The sequence below is a fragment of the Boleophthalmus pectinirostris genome, unplaced genomic scaffold, assembly GCF_026225935.1.
Source record: "Boleophthalmus pectinirostris isolate CB_2022bp ecotype Guang Dong unplaced genomic scaffold, ASM2622593v1 HiC_scaffold_3, whole genome shotgun sequence".
NCBI lineage: Eukaryota > Metazoa > Chordata > Actinopteri > Gobiiformes > Gobiidae > Boleophthalmus > Boleophthalmus pectinirostris.
Genome location: NW_026571299.1, coordinates 38,842,818 through 38,859,866, shown reverse-complemented (window position 1 = coordinate 38,859,866; position 17,049 = coordinate 38,842,818). Strand labels below are relative to the sequence as shown.

Genomic DNA, 17,049 nt, shown 5'->3' with positions numbered 1-17,049 from the left:
AAAATAAAAGAGGACTTTTCCACAAGGACAAATGACACATAAAAGTCAGTCATGTGATACTTAAAGATAGACATGTGTTAGTGCCTGAAGCCAGTCTAATGTCTAATTTTTCTGAAACGTAATTGTTTTGGTTAAAAGAAGGGAGTTACACAGGAGTGCTTATTACTTTTATTTCCATCAAGGGAGACAGAAATGTGGCTATAGTCTTTCTCAAATGCCTGAAGCTCCAAATCTATTCACTAAAACTTCACACTTGTACACGGGACTGATCTGTCTGAACTTTTCACACAAATACTTCCAAGTTAGCTCCAATTTTATATGATTATTATGCATTCAACTTCAACTACACAAATGAGTCAAGTTATTATTACACTATAAAATGGATAAATATTGTGAAACTAGGGTCATTCAATTTTAAATTAAACCTCATCTTAACAAATTAATGCTACCCACTCAGAGCCTAATTAACAATTTAACTGTGATCTTTCTGACCATGTTGTGATCTTTTTTTTTCCTCAAAGACAACATGGAAACACACACAAACATTATCATACCTAAGTATTTGTAGTAATTTCCTAAAATGTGGCCATTCATATTTTGAATGGTTTTAATTGGATTGCTATTTATCTTGCTGCAAAGTCAAACTCCACACATCATGCTTTTACTGCCATAGGACTGGCTGCACTTCTTTGAACTGCTATGTAATAATATTTAAAAGGAAAAAATATGGCATTGAACAGCAAATTGCAAAGTAAACACAGAATGAGCTCGCCTTATCAATCTGTCACTCCATCTAGCCCTCGGTTAATAATCAGTCCTCACACATGGGCAGTCTCCAGAGTCCTTTAATTAACGACAAGACGACTGGCGCTAACATAATGAGCACATCTCCACCGGAGAATCAGGCCGCTGCAGGAATCAGACTGGATTTAGATTTATTCACCGCCAACTTCAGCTCCGAACATCTACAGGCGGCAGCTGCCCCAAATGACATGACAAATGTTTAGAGAAGTCCAATGCACACACACAGACTTCATCAGGACACATACACCTCTTACAGAACTATACAAGATTGTGCCTGTTTTACCCTGTCACGATAACAATTTTTCTGATACAGAGAAATACTGAGATAAGCGATAATACTGACACTACTTTATGCCACTGATACAATAACAACATTATAATCCACCATTTTAAATAGACAGTATCAAGCGGCTTGAGCTACAACAAATAAAAAGCAGAATGAAGCAATAATTAGCCATTACTTTTCCAACCATTTACAGCTCAAATTGTGTATTACAAAAAAAATCCCCCAAATCTCCTCACTTTTACAAGGAAATCATACACACAATCACTGTTGGGAAGGTGACTTTTAAAATGTATTCCCCTACAGATTACAGATTACATACCCCAAAATGTAGTTTGCAATGTAATCCATTAAATTACTTAAAGTGAGTAACGTAATCTGAATACTTTGGATTACTTAATTTGCTGTAGAGAAGCAAAGACGAGGAAATCTTCACTTAAGATGTTGTGTCTGCTAAAAGAAAATAAAAAGACCAGACTTTACTTAACCATATTAAAAATATTATTGATAGAAGAAGAGGAGACACGTCCGCGCAGCATGATTTAGTCCTGTTAAGCAAAAGATGTTCATTTTGTCTTCTTATATACTTTAACTTCTTGGGTTCTTTTTAAAGACAATGCAGTAAAGTGTGTTTACCTTGTTGACATGTTTCGGCTGCGAAACATGTCAACAAGGTTTAGTCCTGGTTTAGTCCTGGTTTTAGACTTGGTTTAGACTTGGTTTTAGTCCTAGTTAAGACCTGGTTTTAGACTTTGTTTAGACTTGGTTTTAGTCCTGGTTTAGACCTGGTTCAGACCTGGCTTTAGTCCAGCTTTAGTCCTGGTTAGTCCTGGTTTAGATCTAGTTTAGACCTGGTTTAGATCTGGTTTAGACCCGGTTCAGACCTGGCTTTAGTCTGGCTTTAGTCCAGCTTTAGTCCTGGTTAGTCCTGGTTTAGATCTAGTTTAGACCTGGTTTTAGTCCTGGTTTAGACCCGGTTCAGACCTGGCTTTAGTCTGGCTTTAGTCCAGCTTTAGTCCTGGTTAGTCCTGGTTTAGATCTAGTTTAGACCTGGTTTAGACCTGGTTTAGATCTGGTTTTAGACCTGGTTTTAGACCTATCTTAGACCTGGTTTAGTGTCCGGCAATGAGTGGAATTACCAAAACAACCAAAAAAAAAAAAAAAAAAAAAAAAAGGGAATAGACTAAAATGTGAAAACAGGAAAATACCACCATGTAATCCATTTATTTTAACAAAGTAACTGTTTTAACAGTAACTGTAACTGAATACAGTTACTCATAATTTGTTCTTTGATTACGTAACTCCGGTACATGTAATCTGTTACTCCCCAACACTGCACACAATATAGTTTGACATACATTTTGTTCCTCTCTCACATATTGAACTATAAATGTTGTATGTTGTACCTGTAGTGTCGTGTAGACCTCTGCAAATATTATAGGGATTGATGACACATATGGGTCCAAGAAAATGAGACAAGTGAATAAATAGAGTAATTCACTTCACACATTTTAGAATTACCTCATTAAATATTTTTGCTGTTATTGTAGAGTCGCTTTGATCGAAACTGCTGGTCTTTAAGAACTGCTGCTCTTTAAGAAATGTAACTCGCCACAGCTTAACCCCTTTTTTGCCCAATCCAAATGTAGACACATGAAAAGAAATCTCACAAGAACATTTTTCTCATGTGTGGCCCAAGGTATTGTCCCGTCCCTAACAAACATATTCTGAAATTAATGAGATTCTTGTATTAGTTTACTTCATATTCCAGTCTTCTTTCAAATGTTAATGCTGGCGTTGTTTACAATGTGCACTCAGAATTCCACTTTTTAAACAGCTATCGCCGTACTAATCCGAAAATTCCGAATCCCAAATTTGTGCAGCCCTAACTCATTATAATAAAGTTCTCTCATGCACTCATTATAGAACACGCTGATCAGGTTCAAAGTATCTGTCAGATCCAGATGACGTTTCACAGCCACAACAAAATGATCAAAAGCATCTGACCACATTTACATAATTCTCAGTCAGTATACTTCAAAAATGTACTTGACAATTACGCAAGGGGCAAACAAGGAATCTTCTCACTAATTAATGGGTGTCTGAATCTCAATTAACACTGCCCTCAATTACAAACAAGAAAAAAAAAAAAAAAAATGAAGATAAAACAGTTGAGCTTACATAAGAGAACATTTGTGGAAAATATTTTGTTTTCATCCTCCCCTTTGAGAGTGAACAATGCCCCCATTCTTCAGCAGGCCTTGATATTAGCTGTGGGTCTGGATGACTGTTGTGTTCATTTTAGTTGCTTTGGCCTGTATTGATGCATCATTATTTTATGGGGACATTTTTATTGTGATATTGTTTTGATGTACGGCACATACTCTTTGTACCGGAGGGGCTTGTGCTGTGTGTTCTCTGTAACAATAATGCCTCTGTTCAAAAGTGGGCCATCTTGTATTAGAAGTGAGTTTTGATTTGGTTCCCATCAACTGCCTTCACATTGTGTTCTGTTGTGAGAATTATGTTTTCCAATAAAAAACTAAAATAAAAAACTGTCCGAGAGTCAGCAAAAATGTTGAGATTCTCTTTGGGACTGCTGAGTATAAAGTATAGCATGAGAATGTAAAAAAAAAAAAAAAAAAAAGACAATGCAAAGAAAGATGGTTAGCCCACTAAATGCTATTATTAAACAAATACTAAACTATACAAAAGTGGACTGAACCGAATGTGCCCCACCACAACAATACACTACTACATGCACAGTGAAGCATGCAGCAGCAGTGAGCATGTCATGTACAGTGAAGGGATAGTTACTGAGAGAAACTATAAAACACCAAAATGGAGGTGTGTGAATATAGAGCAAGACATAAGAGAATATGACGTCAACATTAGGTAAGAGAAGACATGTGATGGATGTGTGATATGACGGGGAAGTTCCCAAGGATGCACCGATCCAGCTTTTCAGTTCTGACACCGATATCAATATCGATACTATGACTTTATGTATCTGCTGATATCCAATATTCACCGATATCAGTGTAGGGACAGAATATAGCACCTAACTGTAACTAAGGCTACGTTCAGACTGCAGCGCTCAATTCCGATTTTTTTGTGAAATCCGATGTTTTTTCGAGGTCGTTCACATTTCCAGTTAAATGTGACTTGTATGTGATCCCCTGTGTGAACATTAAATGGCCCGAAAGTGTCCCGCAAGCGCACTGGAGGACACGATGACGTCAACCGCTGCGAGCGTGCTCTGTGTTTACGGAAGTTGTCCAAACATGGACGCGAGCATTGAGCACCTGGAGATTTTAAAGTTCCTCTCGTGCCGGAGCCAGAACATGAACAACTTACTTGTTTTAGTTAAGAGGAGATTGAGAAGGAGAAGGACGAGGTTTTTAGCCGTGGTGTTTTGTGGGGCAGCAGCAGCGGCGTCCATTGAAAGGAAAGTGTGGATGCGCAGACGTAGCCAAGAGTGGTGAGTGGTGATGTGCTTCACTTCGGTAACACGGAGTTCATTAACAATTTTCGCCTACTTCAGCGCAGAATAGTGACGTTTGTGGCTTGTTGATAACGTGTAGGTGGATGAATGCACTTTGACTGTTCACACTGAAGTCGCATGTCAAAAGATCAGATATGTATCAGTTTCAGGAGCACATATCCAAGTGGCCTGGGTCACATTTGAAAAAAATCTGATCTGTGTCGTTCAGACTGTCATTAAAAGATCAGATACAGGTCACATCGGGGCCAAAAAAGATCAGATTTGCCTAAATGTTATTTATCCTTCAAATAACTGCACAACTAGCCTGATTCAGTCGGTTTCATTTTGTAGAAACCATCTGACCTCGCAGCATTAGAATTCACTCGCTTGACAGTAGGTGGGTATTTTAAAAAATTTAACCAGTTGCTGCTATTTGGTAGTCACGTATGTAATGCTCCGCTAACGGGGCTAACTGGTACATTAAGCTTTTCCCAAATCCTGTAGGAAGAAGGACAATAATGTCTTTCCCCCTGATAAAATTCACTGAACATTCTCTTTGTTTCTGCTTTAAATCCTCGATCTCAGAAACTGTTGCCAAGACAGAATGGCTGTAGAGAAATGAAAATTGAGCGGAGGCACTAGGTGGCGCCTGCCTAGCTACTGCACAACATCTTCATATGAATAAAAGTTAAAACATTATGAGATTTTCTAGACCTAAATCAGCCTGTAAATAGTTTGATTACATCCAGTTAAAAGCCCAACGAGGACATTGCTCAACTGATATCATGACAACAATACCCAAAATTTCACTGCATCCCTAGTTTCTATAGACATAATCATGCATTATATTAGAAACTGTATTTTAATTAATCTTTTTTGCTTGTTCATTGTTAGTACTACCAAATATTCGGATCATTGGTTTTTCTGAATCAAGTCCTTCTTTTCTGCCTCTATAAGAGTACAGAGCATTCCTATCATTCTTGACAGTCTATAACAGCAATGGATGCTGCACACAGCATATGAAACCATATTTTACAGCAGCTACTTGATAGATAGTCTGCTCTCCAAAACAAGAGATGCCAGCGTATAGCTGCTGATAGCACCTCCTCCATAAGACTCAGCAGTGCACACACCTCTGCTGCCTGTCATCTTCCTTATTATGGCCTCTCTCTTCCCCCACTGTGTGAATGAAACTGAATACAAGAGCAAAGACAATAACCTGGCTTTGAAAACAAGTCGACCGCAATAATAGGGTCTCGGTAGGTCCACATAATGCTGTTTTCTGTGGAAAATGTGTTACATAAGTACCCAAAGTCCACTGCAACAGACAAGGGTTCTAATAAATCTGCAAGTTTTTCTCCATAACCACAACAAAAACAACCACACATTATTTTTCATTTCACATAATTTCCATCACAATCGGTTTTACTGCAGTGGTTGTGGTGAGGGGACTTCTGCACTAAAATTAACTTGTCACTTGACTAAAGACTTGGAGGTTCAGTCCATCACATCTCCCCTCCAGCCTAAGTGGATTTCATCAGTGGAATCAATAGATAGATCAGACTGTAATCTAGATGTTCCTGGGTCATGGCAACGCAGTAAACACAAAGAGTGCCGTGGCACTACCCGGCACTCTGGACTAAAGTGGCACAAGCATGGCAACACAGCGATTAGCTTTGATCTGAGAAGAAGCAGTTAGCATAGCCTCCAGCTTAGACAAATGCAGATCAATATCTCTGCCTTTGATGATCATACGTATATAAGGGTTTATAGAAAGCAGCATCAAACACGGGTTACATCATGTGAGATTAGACATGCACTTAAAAACATTAACTCCATCTAAAGCCTTGTATCTGTGAAACACAACTTATTTAGTAGCACTGATTGGACAAAAGCATACTACAAAGAAAGAGTAGGTTTTCCTAAAATAAGACTTTAGACTTGAATCACATCTCAGTGCACAGAAATACATGTTGATTTACCTGTTTTGCCTCTAAACAATAGTTAGCAAATGAATCAAATATCCTCTATAAAATTGCATATTAAGTAAAATCTGAAAGTACTGAAGGCAACTATATATTTACACTTCTGACCAGGTTAAATGTGTTGGTAAAATGTTGAAATTGCACACAATTGTCTGCACTTGAGAAAAATGGGTTAGTGCACAATCTTTTAGGAGAAAAAAAGCTTTGTGTTCACATTTCTGTGTTGTCTTGAAATGTTGCAATATATGTGCAATTTGGTAAAGGTCTTTTTGGGATAAAGCCTACATTTTAATGATTTAATGTGACACAGGCAGTGGCAATAAGAAGGTTATGAGATTTTTGGGTCAGCCTTAAAGGTATAGAGATATTACAACAACATCACTACTATATATTCCTAATGTATTATTAATCATGTTTTATTACTGCTTTCAGTGTTCAGTTTGTCCATAGTGTAAGTGTACAGGTTCCTGACATATTTTTGACCAGTGTTATCAGCATCAGTGCTGCTGGGGCATTCTTTGATACTACAACAGACCATAGGCGCTGGTCTCCCGCTCTGTGTGTCTGCCTTATAAATAGTCCATTACTTTGAAACGTAAGTATGCTTCCAAAAATCCACGCCCCCCCTCACAGTCAGCTCCAACACACACGGACCAATGACCTGAGCGCAAGTCATATTCAACTTTTTATAAAGCTCGTCTCACAGACAGGGAACGCAGGGACCACGTCAGAGCGGCCACGTCAGAAGGCCCTTTGATATCTCCATTGGATATGTGTCTGGAGTGAGCGCACGCACGTCATTTAACCGGTCTGTGCAGTGTTGGACAGCAGATTCGACAACACAGATCACACCAACAAACTCCAATTCCAACAGGCATGGGAAGGTATTGAAATTTTCTGTGTCACATTATCATGGCCAAAATAATTGCAAATAATGATAATATCACAATTCTTAAAATGGCTGACAGTTTGTATGTGAATAGTATGTGAATTTTAACACTGACATTGTTTAAACAGCTATTAGAATTGCATTTATAAATCCAAAAATCAAAGAACTAGAAGGGAACTTGGTGGTGTAATCCCTTATTTGTCAAAGGTAGGTTTCTGAGGTCGTCATATTGGACATGACTTTTGCAAGACATTTGCTATATTTGTAATTTTGGCCTAGGCACCGCCCCAAAAAAATTACACCACCAGCCGCCACTGCATTTTAGCTCCCATCCAGAACCCACCTCCAACAGATGGTACTGGTTTGAGATACTAGGATAGATACAGGTATACCTACTAAAAGTGTAGTATAAATCCTAGTGTCTAGACGGGAGTCGGAATGTCTTAATTTCAAAAACAGTGTCCACATGATTACCTCTGAAAAGTATCTATGCATTAACTGGATTTTTCAGCACAATTTGGTGGTATAATGGTGATCATCTCTGTTGGTGATCACAATTATATACAAAGTATGATATAAATGAATATTGTTTAGTGTCCCAGCCCTTATTTCAGTTTGTTTTAAACTGTCTATAGTAGCCACAATGCACAAGCAGCCTGTAAGAAATAAAGAAAAAAACAATCCAAACAGCAATAATGACGAATGACAAAAATGATTACAGCACATTTAACCTTATTTCAACATTTTAACACTTGCTCACCAATAAAGTCACCAATAAATGTTTAATTAAAGATGCCGTCTTAAACTTTTGTAACCAGCAACAATCAAAGTTCAAATTCTAAAAAGAACTGTTCACAACCTGGAAAATGTCGTTATAATCCTCATGAAATAAAATACATTGCAGTCCGCTTCTGGCACTTGTTGGGCATAGGATTATCTCTGGTTCAATTGAAATAGCCGTGGCTCATCTGAACCCCCACCCTCCACTTCACATCTCCGACAGAAGGTATCCAGCTACACTGCACTTCTTTGACTGTCTCCAAACCAAAGCTGCTGATGTAATGAGCGAACATCTGTGAGCCTGAGGGGCAAGTCTTAGGACCATATGCCACCCAAATTTCAGACTACATTTCGGAGTGGGGGGCCAGAGACAATCCGAATAACTCAACCTATTTCGTCTCTACAGGGGTCCTCTCCCTAAGAGTGTGTAGACAACTTTAGATGCAAAAGTGCCCGTTGTCTGGATGATTTGACAGACATCACGGTCGTTTGCGTTTACGCACTGAAATCCAATAATCTTATAGGATATCATTTGCGATATTCTTTGGAAAACGATCTTCCCTTGCCAAAATAAAAGCGTTAGCGACTGACTGGCACATTTGTTTAAGTGTGAGTCGTTATTTACAGGCGCTGGGTTATTATAAACGTCAGCAGCTTCTCTCATCTTACATCACAGGCTCAAGATATTATGTAGTTTGTTATAAGTTGAACATGATATGAACTCTGTAACCTAGCGATCTGACTATGTGCACTTAGCCTAACCTAGGAAGAGTGTAGCGCGTTATGAAGATGGTCCACATGGTTCACCCGCGCAGCGCACGCACAGTCTGTCTATGAAACATTTTTGAAAAGGCAAAAATGTTCTCTTACCGTGAAGAAGACGTGAAGACCGAGAGGAAACTGATTTTCGAGCAATTATATATCCTTATTTCGCATCGTACATGGAGAAAGAAGATGATGAGGGCAAGCACGCTGCTACTGTGAGGGAATAATCCGACTGTCAGTGACAATAACCCGGGGAGGGGGAGGAGGAGGGAGGGGGTTCTCTCTCTCCAATTAGAAACACTGGGATTGATTGTTACAGGAAGGAAACAAGGCCGTCAGTGTTTGGACGGACGGAGCGTTACTGGAGCAAATATAGTGAGATCTGTGAAATGCTTAAATTAACCTTAAATAATTGGTTAAATAAAACACGTGATTTCCGCGGAAGTTGGCTGTGTCGACTGAACGCTACGAGTCGATCCGTATTAGGCTAAAATCATCGTAAAAAGTAGTGATATGATTAATCTCATTTCAGACGTGTTTATGTGACGAGCGCTGAGGTTAATAACCGACTTCGCTTAAATTTCCATATTCAAAGCTGAGATGGCAGCATCTGCACTTGCCACGAGGCGCTGCCATCTAGTGGTAGAAAAAAGTATGTGACACACTGACCCTAACAAACACGCTGCTGTTGAGGCACAAGCATAGGTGTGTGTTTTTGTCTATATGATCAAGTACAAGTAGACTATTATTACACAGTGTTGGGGACTGACTGATTACCTAACTCTGGTACATGTAATCTGAGTACAAATTATGAGTAACTGTAATCAGTTACATTTACTGTTTGAGTGAGTGGTAATTGGATTACAGTTACTTTGTTGAAATAAATGGATTACATGGCCATATTTTCCTGTTTTCACATTTTGGGCCATATCCTTTTTTTTTTTTTGATAATTCCACTCATTGCCGGACACTAAACCAGGACTAAATCAGGATTGAACCAGGACTGAACCCAGGACTAAACCAGGACTAAAACCAGGTTTAAACCAGGTCTACACTAGATCTAAACCAGGACTAAAACAGGATTTAACAGGACTAAACCATGCCGTGTGGACCGTGTCTCCTCCTCTTCTATCAATAATATTTTTAATACGGTTAAGGAAAGACTGGGCTTTAAGCAGACAAAATTTCTTATGTGAAGATATCCGAGTCTTTGCATCTCTACAGAAAATCAAGTTATCCAAAGTATTCAGATTACGTTACTCACTTTAATTTAATGGATTATGTTACAAACTACATTTTAGGGTGTGTAACCTAATCTGTAGGGGAATACATTTTAAAAGTAACCTTCCCAACACTGTTATTAGATCATATCTCCTGTCCAAAAATGTTCCATAAAATGTTTTCACTAGGCCTACATCTTTGCCTGCTTCCTGTCATAGGCAGTGACTCTTATAAGTGACCAAATAATGCAATAGTCCACACTATAAAACAGTTTGGTGAAGGTGTTGGTCTGTCTGTGATGTAGGCCTAGTGTTCTGTACTGTCATTTGCAACTTTAGTTATTTTTTGAAAACATAAAACACTGGATACAACGCATTAGTTAAAATTGTTTAGAAGTTGATGTGTGACCTGCTACTATGAATCTCGATCTTTATTAAATCTTCAGAATTCAATCTTATGAGTAACACATCTTAAAACGAATAGGCCAGGCTGTAATGACAGACATCTGACTCGAAGCTTAAGCCTTGCCACAATAACAATGCTATCTTTATTCCACGTTAAAAGCATAAGTGGGTACGGCGTTTAACAAAGCATTAAGTGAAAAATACTTCCCGTTACTGCCATAACATATTGTGAAAGGAGAAGCAGTGTGTGGTGCCAGGCTTTGTGGTGTGTTTGTGCAGAGCTATTGTGAACAGTTCTATTAGGAGCAGTGTGAAGACAAACAGTGACATGTTCAAGAGGCCGTAAAGAGGCAGAGAGAGATGGATAAACAGGTGCCAGAGCCATACAGCGCACTGCTGGAATGTTCCTAATATAACTATGTTGACAATAGACTGCTGCAATCAGATACATGGGATTATCATGTATGGCTCATATATTACTCTGGTCTTTTACAAGGAAAGACTGTCCTCTAGTGTCCATTTATGATATGACTCATGTTGGTTTGCTTTGAGGAGAAGGGGCATTTCATAATAATTTTATTATTATTAAATATTTTATATTAAAGGATAAAAATCGAAATACTCAAAATAAATAGCCTATCGTTTCATAATATCTACACGTATCAATCCATCACACATTTTATCAGTAGCAACATCCTCTGTTGAGATAAAAATATAGGACAAAGGAAGGAGAAAGTGAGTGCACTGCTGACACTAAACCATGATCTGATCTGTTTCAGGTGTCAGCTGGTATGATAACAAACTGCATGCAAGTTTCTGTTATCAATACAAAGTGGATTTAGATTCATAAAACATGTGAGAAAAGTGAAATGACTGATGCAAAATGTCATCGTTTCACTTTTCTCACTTTAAAGAGGGGGGATTTTACTACTATGGGCTAACATAGCATATTTAGATCACAATGTCACCCTTTATCAAAAAATGCTATTTTCACCAAAAACAAACAGTTACACATTTAATAACTTTCATTTATGACAGACTGAGTCCCCTTTTCCTTCACTCTCCACACTAAGTCACCCCCCCTTCAGTGTGCCATCACAACACAATCAACGTGCTCTAATGAAACCACTCTGCATCAGGTCAGATTTGTAAAGCTGTCCGGTACGATTTTGTATCATGTTTTTGTATGTTTATGGAGAATTGTGTGGAAACATGGATGATGTAGGCTGAGCATTGCACAGAATCTTACAGCTAACTATAAGTAAGATTTGAATATGACCTGGGAGAGATCACAAAAATACTCATACATGCATGGATAAAACCTCTTCAGGCATGTTTTTGATGAGGGAACATTATAATATTATAGAAAAAGCTAAAAGTCTGTAGTTTTACAAACATACCAGCAGAGTGCGCCATTACATTGCAGCAGAAACTGAATCTGCACAGCGTCATCTCGTCCTCGGTTCCCGCTATATTTTACTCCCTACCCCGGATGGGACGTGATAGATCCATGATCAAAGCTCTAAAACACGGGTGTCAAACATGCGGCCCGGGGGCCAGATTCGGCCCTCCAAGACCTTTAATCTGGCCCTCTGCTGATTTTCTACTAAAATATTTAAATTCTATTTTTTATTAAAATATTGTTAATTTTCTGTGGTGATTATCACAGCAGCATCTCCAGAGTCTCTGTACGTGGCCCCTCCCACCAGAGCAGCACAAATGAAGACTTGTCTCTTTCCAAACGCTCTTAAAGGACGATCGTTTTGACTGTTGACCGTGACACCCTCATCAGAAAAATGTCCAACATGAGAAAAGTGGAGCCGAGTGCAGAATTTACCAAGAAAAATTTACTTATTCCTATTTATACAAATTAATGTTAAACAAGTTCATGTTAAGACATTGTGTTGAAATTGTATTTTTCTTAAAGTTTCAGGTTGTTCATAATATTATAATATTTTGTAAAAGAAAGAGTTCATCAATTAAAAAACATTTCTGTAATAGATTTGTGTTTCTCTGCACAAATATTTGAACTTATTGTTATTTTGGGGGTTTATATGACATGAGTTTTCTGATCCAGCCCCTTTGGGATCAAAGTCGGTTGGATACGGCCCCCGGACCAAAATGAGTTTGACACCCCTGCTCTAAAACATCATCTTTATTTTTATTTTTATTATTATTATTTTTGTTTACCTTCTCTTAATTTAAGTCTTATAGTCTAGATCTCTTTTCTCAAAATGATATCTGAATGAAGAAATAATTATAATTTATCACAACCACATTATGAATGTTTTAACTGTGTGGAAACCAAAAGCAAATTTCCCCATCATAGCACAATGTTTTTTGGTCTATAGACACCAATAATCTGATAATGAATTGAAGACCAAGAAATTAAATAGACAAATATATGCCTTTTCATTGACAGTTTTGTTTAGAAAATTGTATATTCTGTATATTTAAAATGTAGGCTTATAGTAAATGACACTTTAACACTTAAGTTGTCTAATGTATATTTTTTTGACCAGCTCAGATAGTAATAAAAAGTGTAGGCTTAACAATGGCCATTAGACCATTAACACAATTAAACATGGTGTTGTGGGACCAGTAAGTAAATCAGTAGTAGCCTATATTATTTATTTATTTATTTTTTTATTTTTTTTCCAACCCCCAACTCAGCCCCAGTATGCTCAAAGACATAAAGTTGTGAAAAACAGACTATACAAAATGATAAATTCAATCTTGCAGGTGAAACAGTGTTCAAAAAACATATCACCTTCAAACAAGCTGCGGCAAAAACAAATAAAAATGTCAAGGCATCAGAAAATAGAGTCAGTGTACAGAAAGAGTATAGAATTTTAATAACAACAACAACAAGGGAGAGTTCAGAAGAAACTGCGTAGAATTTTAATAGAACTATCTGATGTCAGAGAATGAAGAATTGATACACTAAAAGGATGCCATACGACAACTCAAGAATGAAGTTGAAGTAAAAGTAAAAGCTGGATATGATTGGTAATAAAGTGAATATGAGAGCAGTGGTGTGGGGGTGACATCCTGGCACGCTGGAGCAACCTGTGTGGTGAGATATAAAATGCTCAGATGAATTTATGTATCTGTATCTGAGTTTAATTCAAAGGCAGCTGCCACATGTTTGTATACTCCACTGTCGTCTTGGAAGGTATTTAAGATATACTGTAAACTCATCCAACACTAACTACCCTAATATAAAGCAATACACCATTTTCACTGTTCTTAAACAACCTCAATACAAGTTTTCAGTGTCTGTTAATGAAAAGGTCCTATAATACACAAAACTGACTTGTTAGAATGCCGTTTCCTCATCAAAAACATACTGGTGTTTGTTGTTTCATTCATACATTGAGTCTGAGTAATCCTGCAATATTAATCTATTGTCTACATCTCCAAAGCTCAAAGTGACCTGTTCCACATTGTGATGTCATGAAGCAGTAGTTTTCATGTAACTTTTTTGAAGCTACCTTTTACGTTTAGTACAGTAGTGACTGACATGATCCAAATTAATGTATATAGACTTCAAAAACACAGTGGAGCACTTCCACATTAGCGAGGCTGGCACCACCTAGTGCCTCTGCTCAATTTCATTTGTCTCCAGTGACTATGTCAGGAATCAGAATACACTAGACCGTTTACAAAAACCCCGTAAGTGCGTGTCTGGGCACCAGCCAGTCAGTGAAGAGCCACACATTCTGTGTTGGCAATGATTCCCGAGATCAAGGATTTAAAAGCTGGAACAAAGAGAATGTTTCTTGTATTTTATAAAGGGGAAAGACGTTATTGCCCTTCTTCCTACGGGATTTGGGAAAAGCTTAATATATCAGTCAGTCCCGTTAGCGGCGCATTATAAATGTCATGACCAAATAGCAGTAATTGGTTAAATTTTAAAAAGTACCTGCCTACAATCGAGGGAATGAATCCTAAAGCTGGTCAGACGGTTTCTGGCTGATGAATCTGACTACTTCCACATGGCATTACAAGAAGAAAACATGTGTAGGATTTATGTGCTAAACATTTGTGAATGAAACAAACTACAACTCCAGGTATGTTTTTGATGACAAAACACTATACCATGGATTAAAAATGCATTATTAGTTACTCTCCATGTGTGATGAAAACCTAGCACCATTGCCATAGCGATTAATGACTCCAAAATCGTGTGGTGTTAAGTGTGAATGTACAAAACTGCTTTACTACTTTCAGTGGATCAAACCATGATAATGATCATAACCATGAAACACTGTGCTCACCATCACAGCTTATCTTAATTAACTCTTCAATAGTTTATATTGGGCATAAAAGAGTCTTTTTTGTTTTCTCCAAGTTAGTTAATGAGTAGAGTTAAGAGAAGCTATGACCAATGAACGGCAATAGAGAATAGAGCAGATTTTCTCTATTATTCTAACTTGTAATTCATTTCTATACAATGTTTTTTTTAATTTTTTTAGAGTGCACCTCCTTCACCTCCTAATCGTTTGTGTTACATAGGCAGGAGATCCTGTCAAACACTTAACTGTATCACATGGGACATTTACTTGCAAGCAAATCTCTTCTTTATGACATGCAATCAAAGACAGACTACCTTATCCATAATAATGATCACTTCTCGTATTCAAAGCCTATTCTCTTTACCCATAAGTCTTTATTTCTCCTTCAAAGATGTGACAATGTAAAAATCGCCTCCTTATGTTAACCATGTGCTAATCCAATCAGAAGTGTGAATCATGGACAGCCCAGATACCACATGATCAGGATTAGCTCTTTAAACCTGTGTAATGAACTTTGAAGGCTACTTTTATGGACTTTAATATGTCAGATTTCAGTAGCAGTTTCTTGTGATAGTAATAATGCTCAAAGTTCTGCTCTATTGAACTTTCGTTGTGTTTGCACAATGACAATAAAATCTGATCTAATCTAATATTTGCAATCAGTGTTGGACTTTTGCACCGTATACGAACTGAACCAGAGGTGAACCAGGACTAAACCTTAGACTAGAACTTGGAATCTAGGACCTTCCCTGAGAGAACCCCGAGCCCGCAGAGCAGAGTGTCTGCAAAGCGCAATCGGGCGACTGCTGCACGAGTTCTGCGCCAGTCCTTTCATCCGTGGTCACCCAACAGTTTATGCGGGCGCACCTCTGGGCCCATCCCAACACTTGAAACTATAACGATGGTAGCCTTGCTTATCCTGTCATCACTGCTGCTGCATAATCTCTGAAAAGCTGGTGAGTCCACTGCTGAAAGAGTAATCTTCAACAACGTACTCTGCCAGAGTCTCCTAACCTCTTGAGGCTGTAGAATCTCAGGGCGGGAGAACATTCATTTTGCTGCTTTGAGCTTTTATTGCCGCTCTCACCCTCCACTAGCTTCCTTGCTAACTTCATGTTACTATGGCACCTCTGAAAATGTTTAGTTTAATTACTAGTGCCATTTCAAGAAGTGGACAGTTCTTCAGGTTTATATCACGCAGGTAACTTGGACTCAAATGCAACACAAGCGTGCAGGCAAACAAAGGCTTAATTCAATAGCAGAAAGTGTCCTTTAACAGGTAATGATAAATATGTTTATATTATATTTAATAAATCAGACTGACAACAACAAAGGAATATATGATTATCAAACGTGAACAAAAACATCATCCAAAAAACTGGGAAATACTCTACAAGGAAAATAAGCTGGGAAATAAACACAGAAGCAGGTGACCAACAAGGAAATAAATCAGAATTGCAATAAATGCAAACAGGGTACAGCGCTACAGAGGTTCAGGGAAAGCTTGAGTGTATGTCTTCACAGGTTGACAATCAGGCAAAGACTGAGTGAGCAGAGGGAGTGTATATAGACTGGCCTGGGCTGATTACGGAATGAGGGGCAGCTGCAGGTAAAAGAGGGAGGTAGCAAAAAAAGGACCGGAACAGACTGGGAAACGGAGCTGGACTGGGGAAAACATGTAAACAAAAGGCAGAACTGTGACAGTTTACACACAAAGTGCATTTGACTATGATGTTCTTCATATCCTTATTTTTCACAAACTTAAAGTAATGAGCATATGCACATCTGGAGAATGTGCTATCTGATGTAAGATGATCTGTAGGTTCATCTCTCTCTTCTGTCTGACTCGCCTGAAGAAAAGGAAGTGAAACATTTTGCGTGGGCGTTTAATTGCTGCTGATATTGCGGCGATTTTTCTGAATTTGTATGAGGAAAAACCCACCACTTCAATCCAGGTATTTTTTTTCTTCCCTGTAACGCCTTTCATTACTGCATTACAGCAAAAAACAATGCATTACAGTAATTTGTTACTTTACACCAATACTTACAAGGTAGGTATTGTTTAAGTTTTTCTGTGTGCAGCGTAGTACATATTTAGCCTGATTCATCAGCCGGTTTCACTTTGTTTCACTTCAT

The 17,049-nt window shown here is 38.1% G+C and overlaps 1 protein-coding gene across 2 annotated transcripts in view; it reads right to left on the bottom strand.

Moving 5' to 3' along the window:
- Window positions 1–9,332, bottom strand: part of pcbp4 (poly(rC) binding protein 4) — a 98,067-nt gene extending 88,735 nt beyond the window's left edge. For both annotated transcript variants that reach the window (XM_055160727.1, XM_055160728.1), the window contains exon 1: window positions 9,096–9,332. The gene's annotated coding sequence lies outside the window, so the exon portion shown is untranslated. The remainder of the gene's footprint in view (window positions 1–9,095) is intronic.
- Window positions 9,333–17,049: the final 7,717 nt, after the last annotated feature.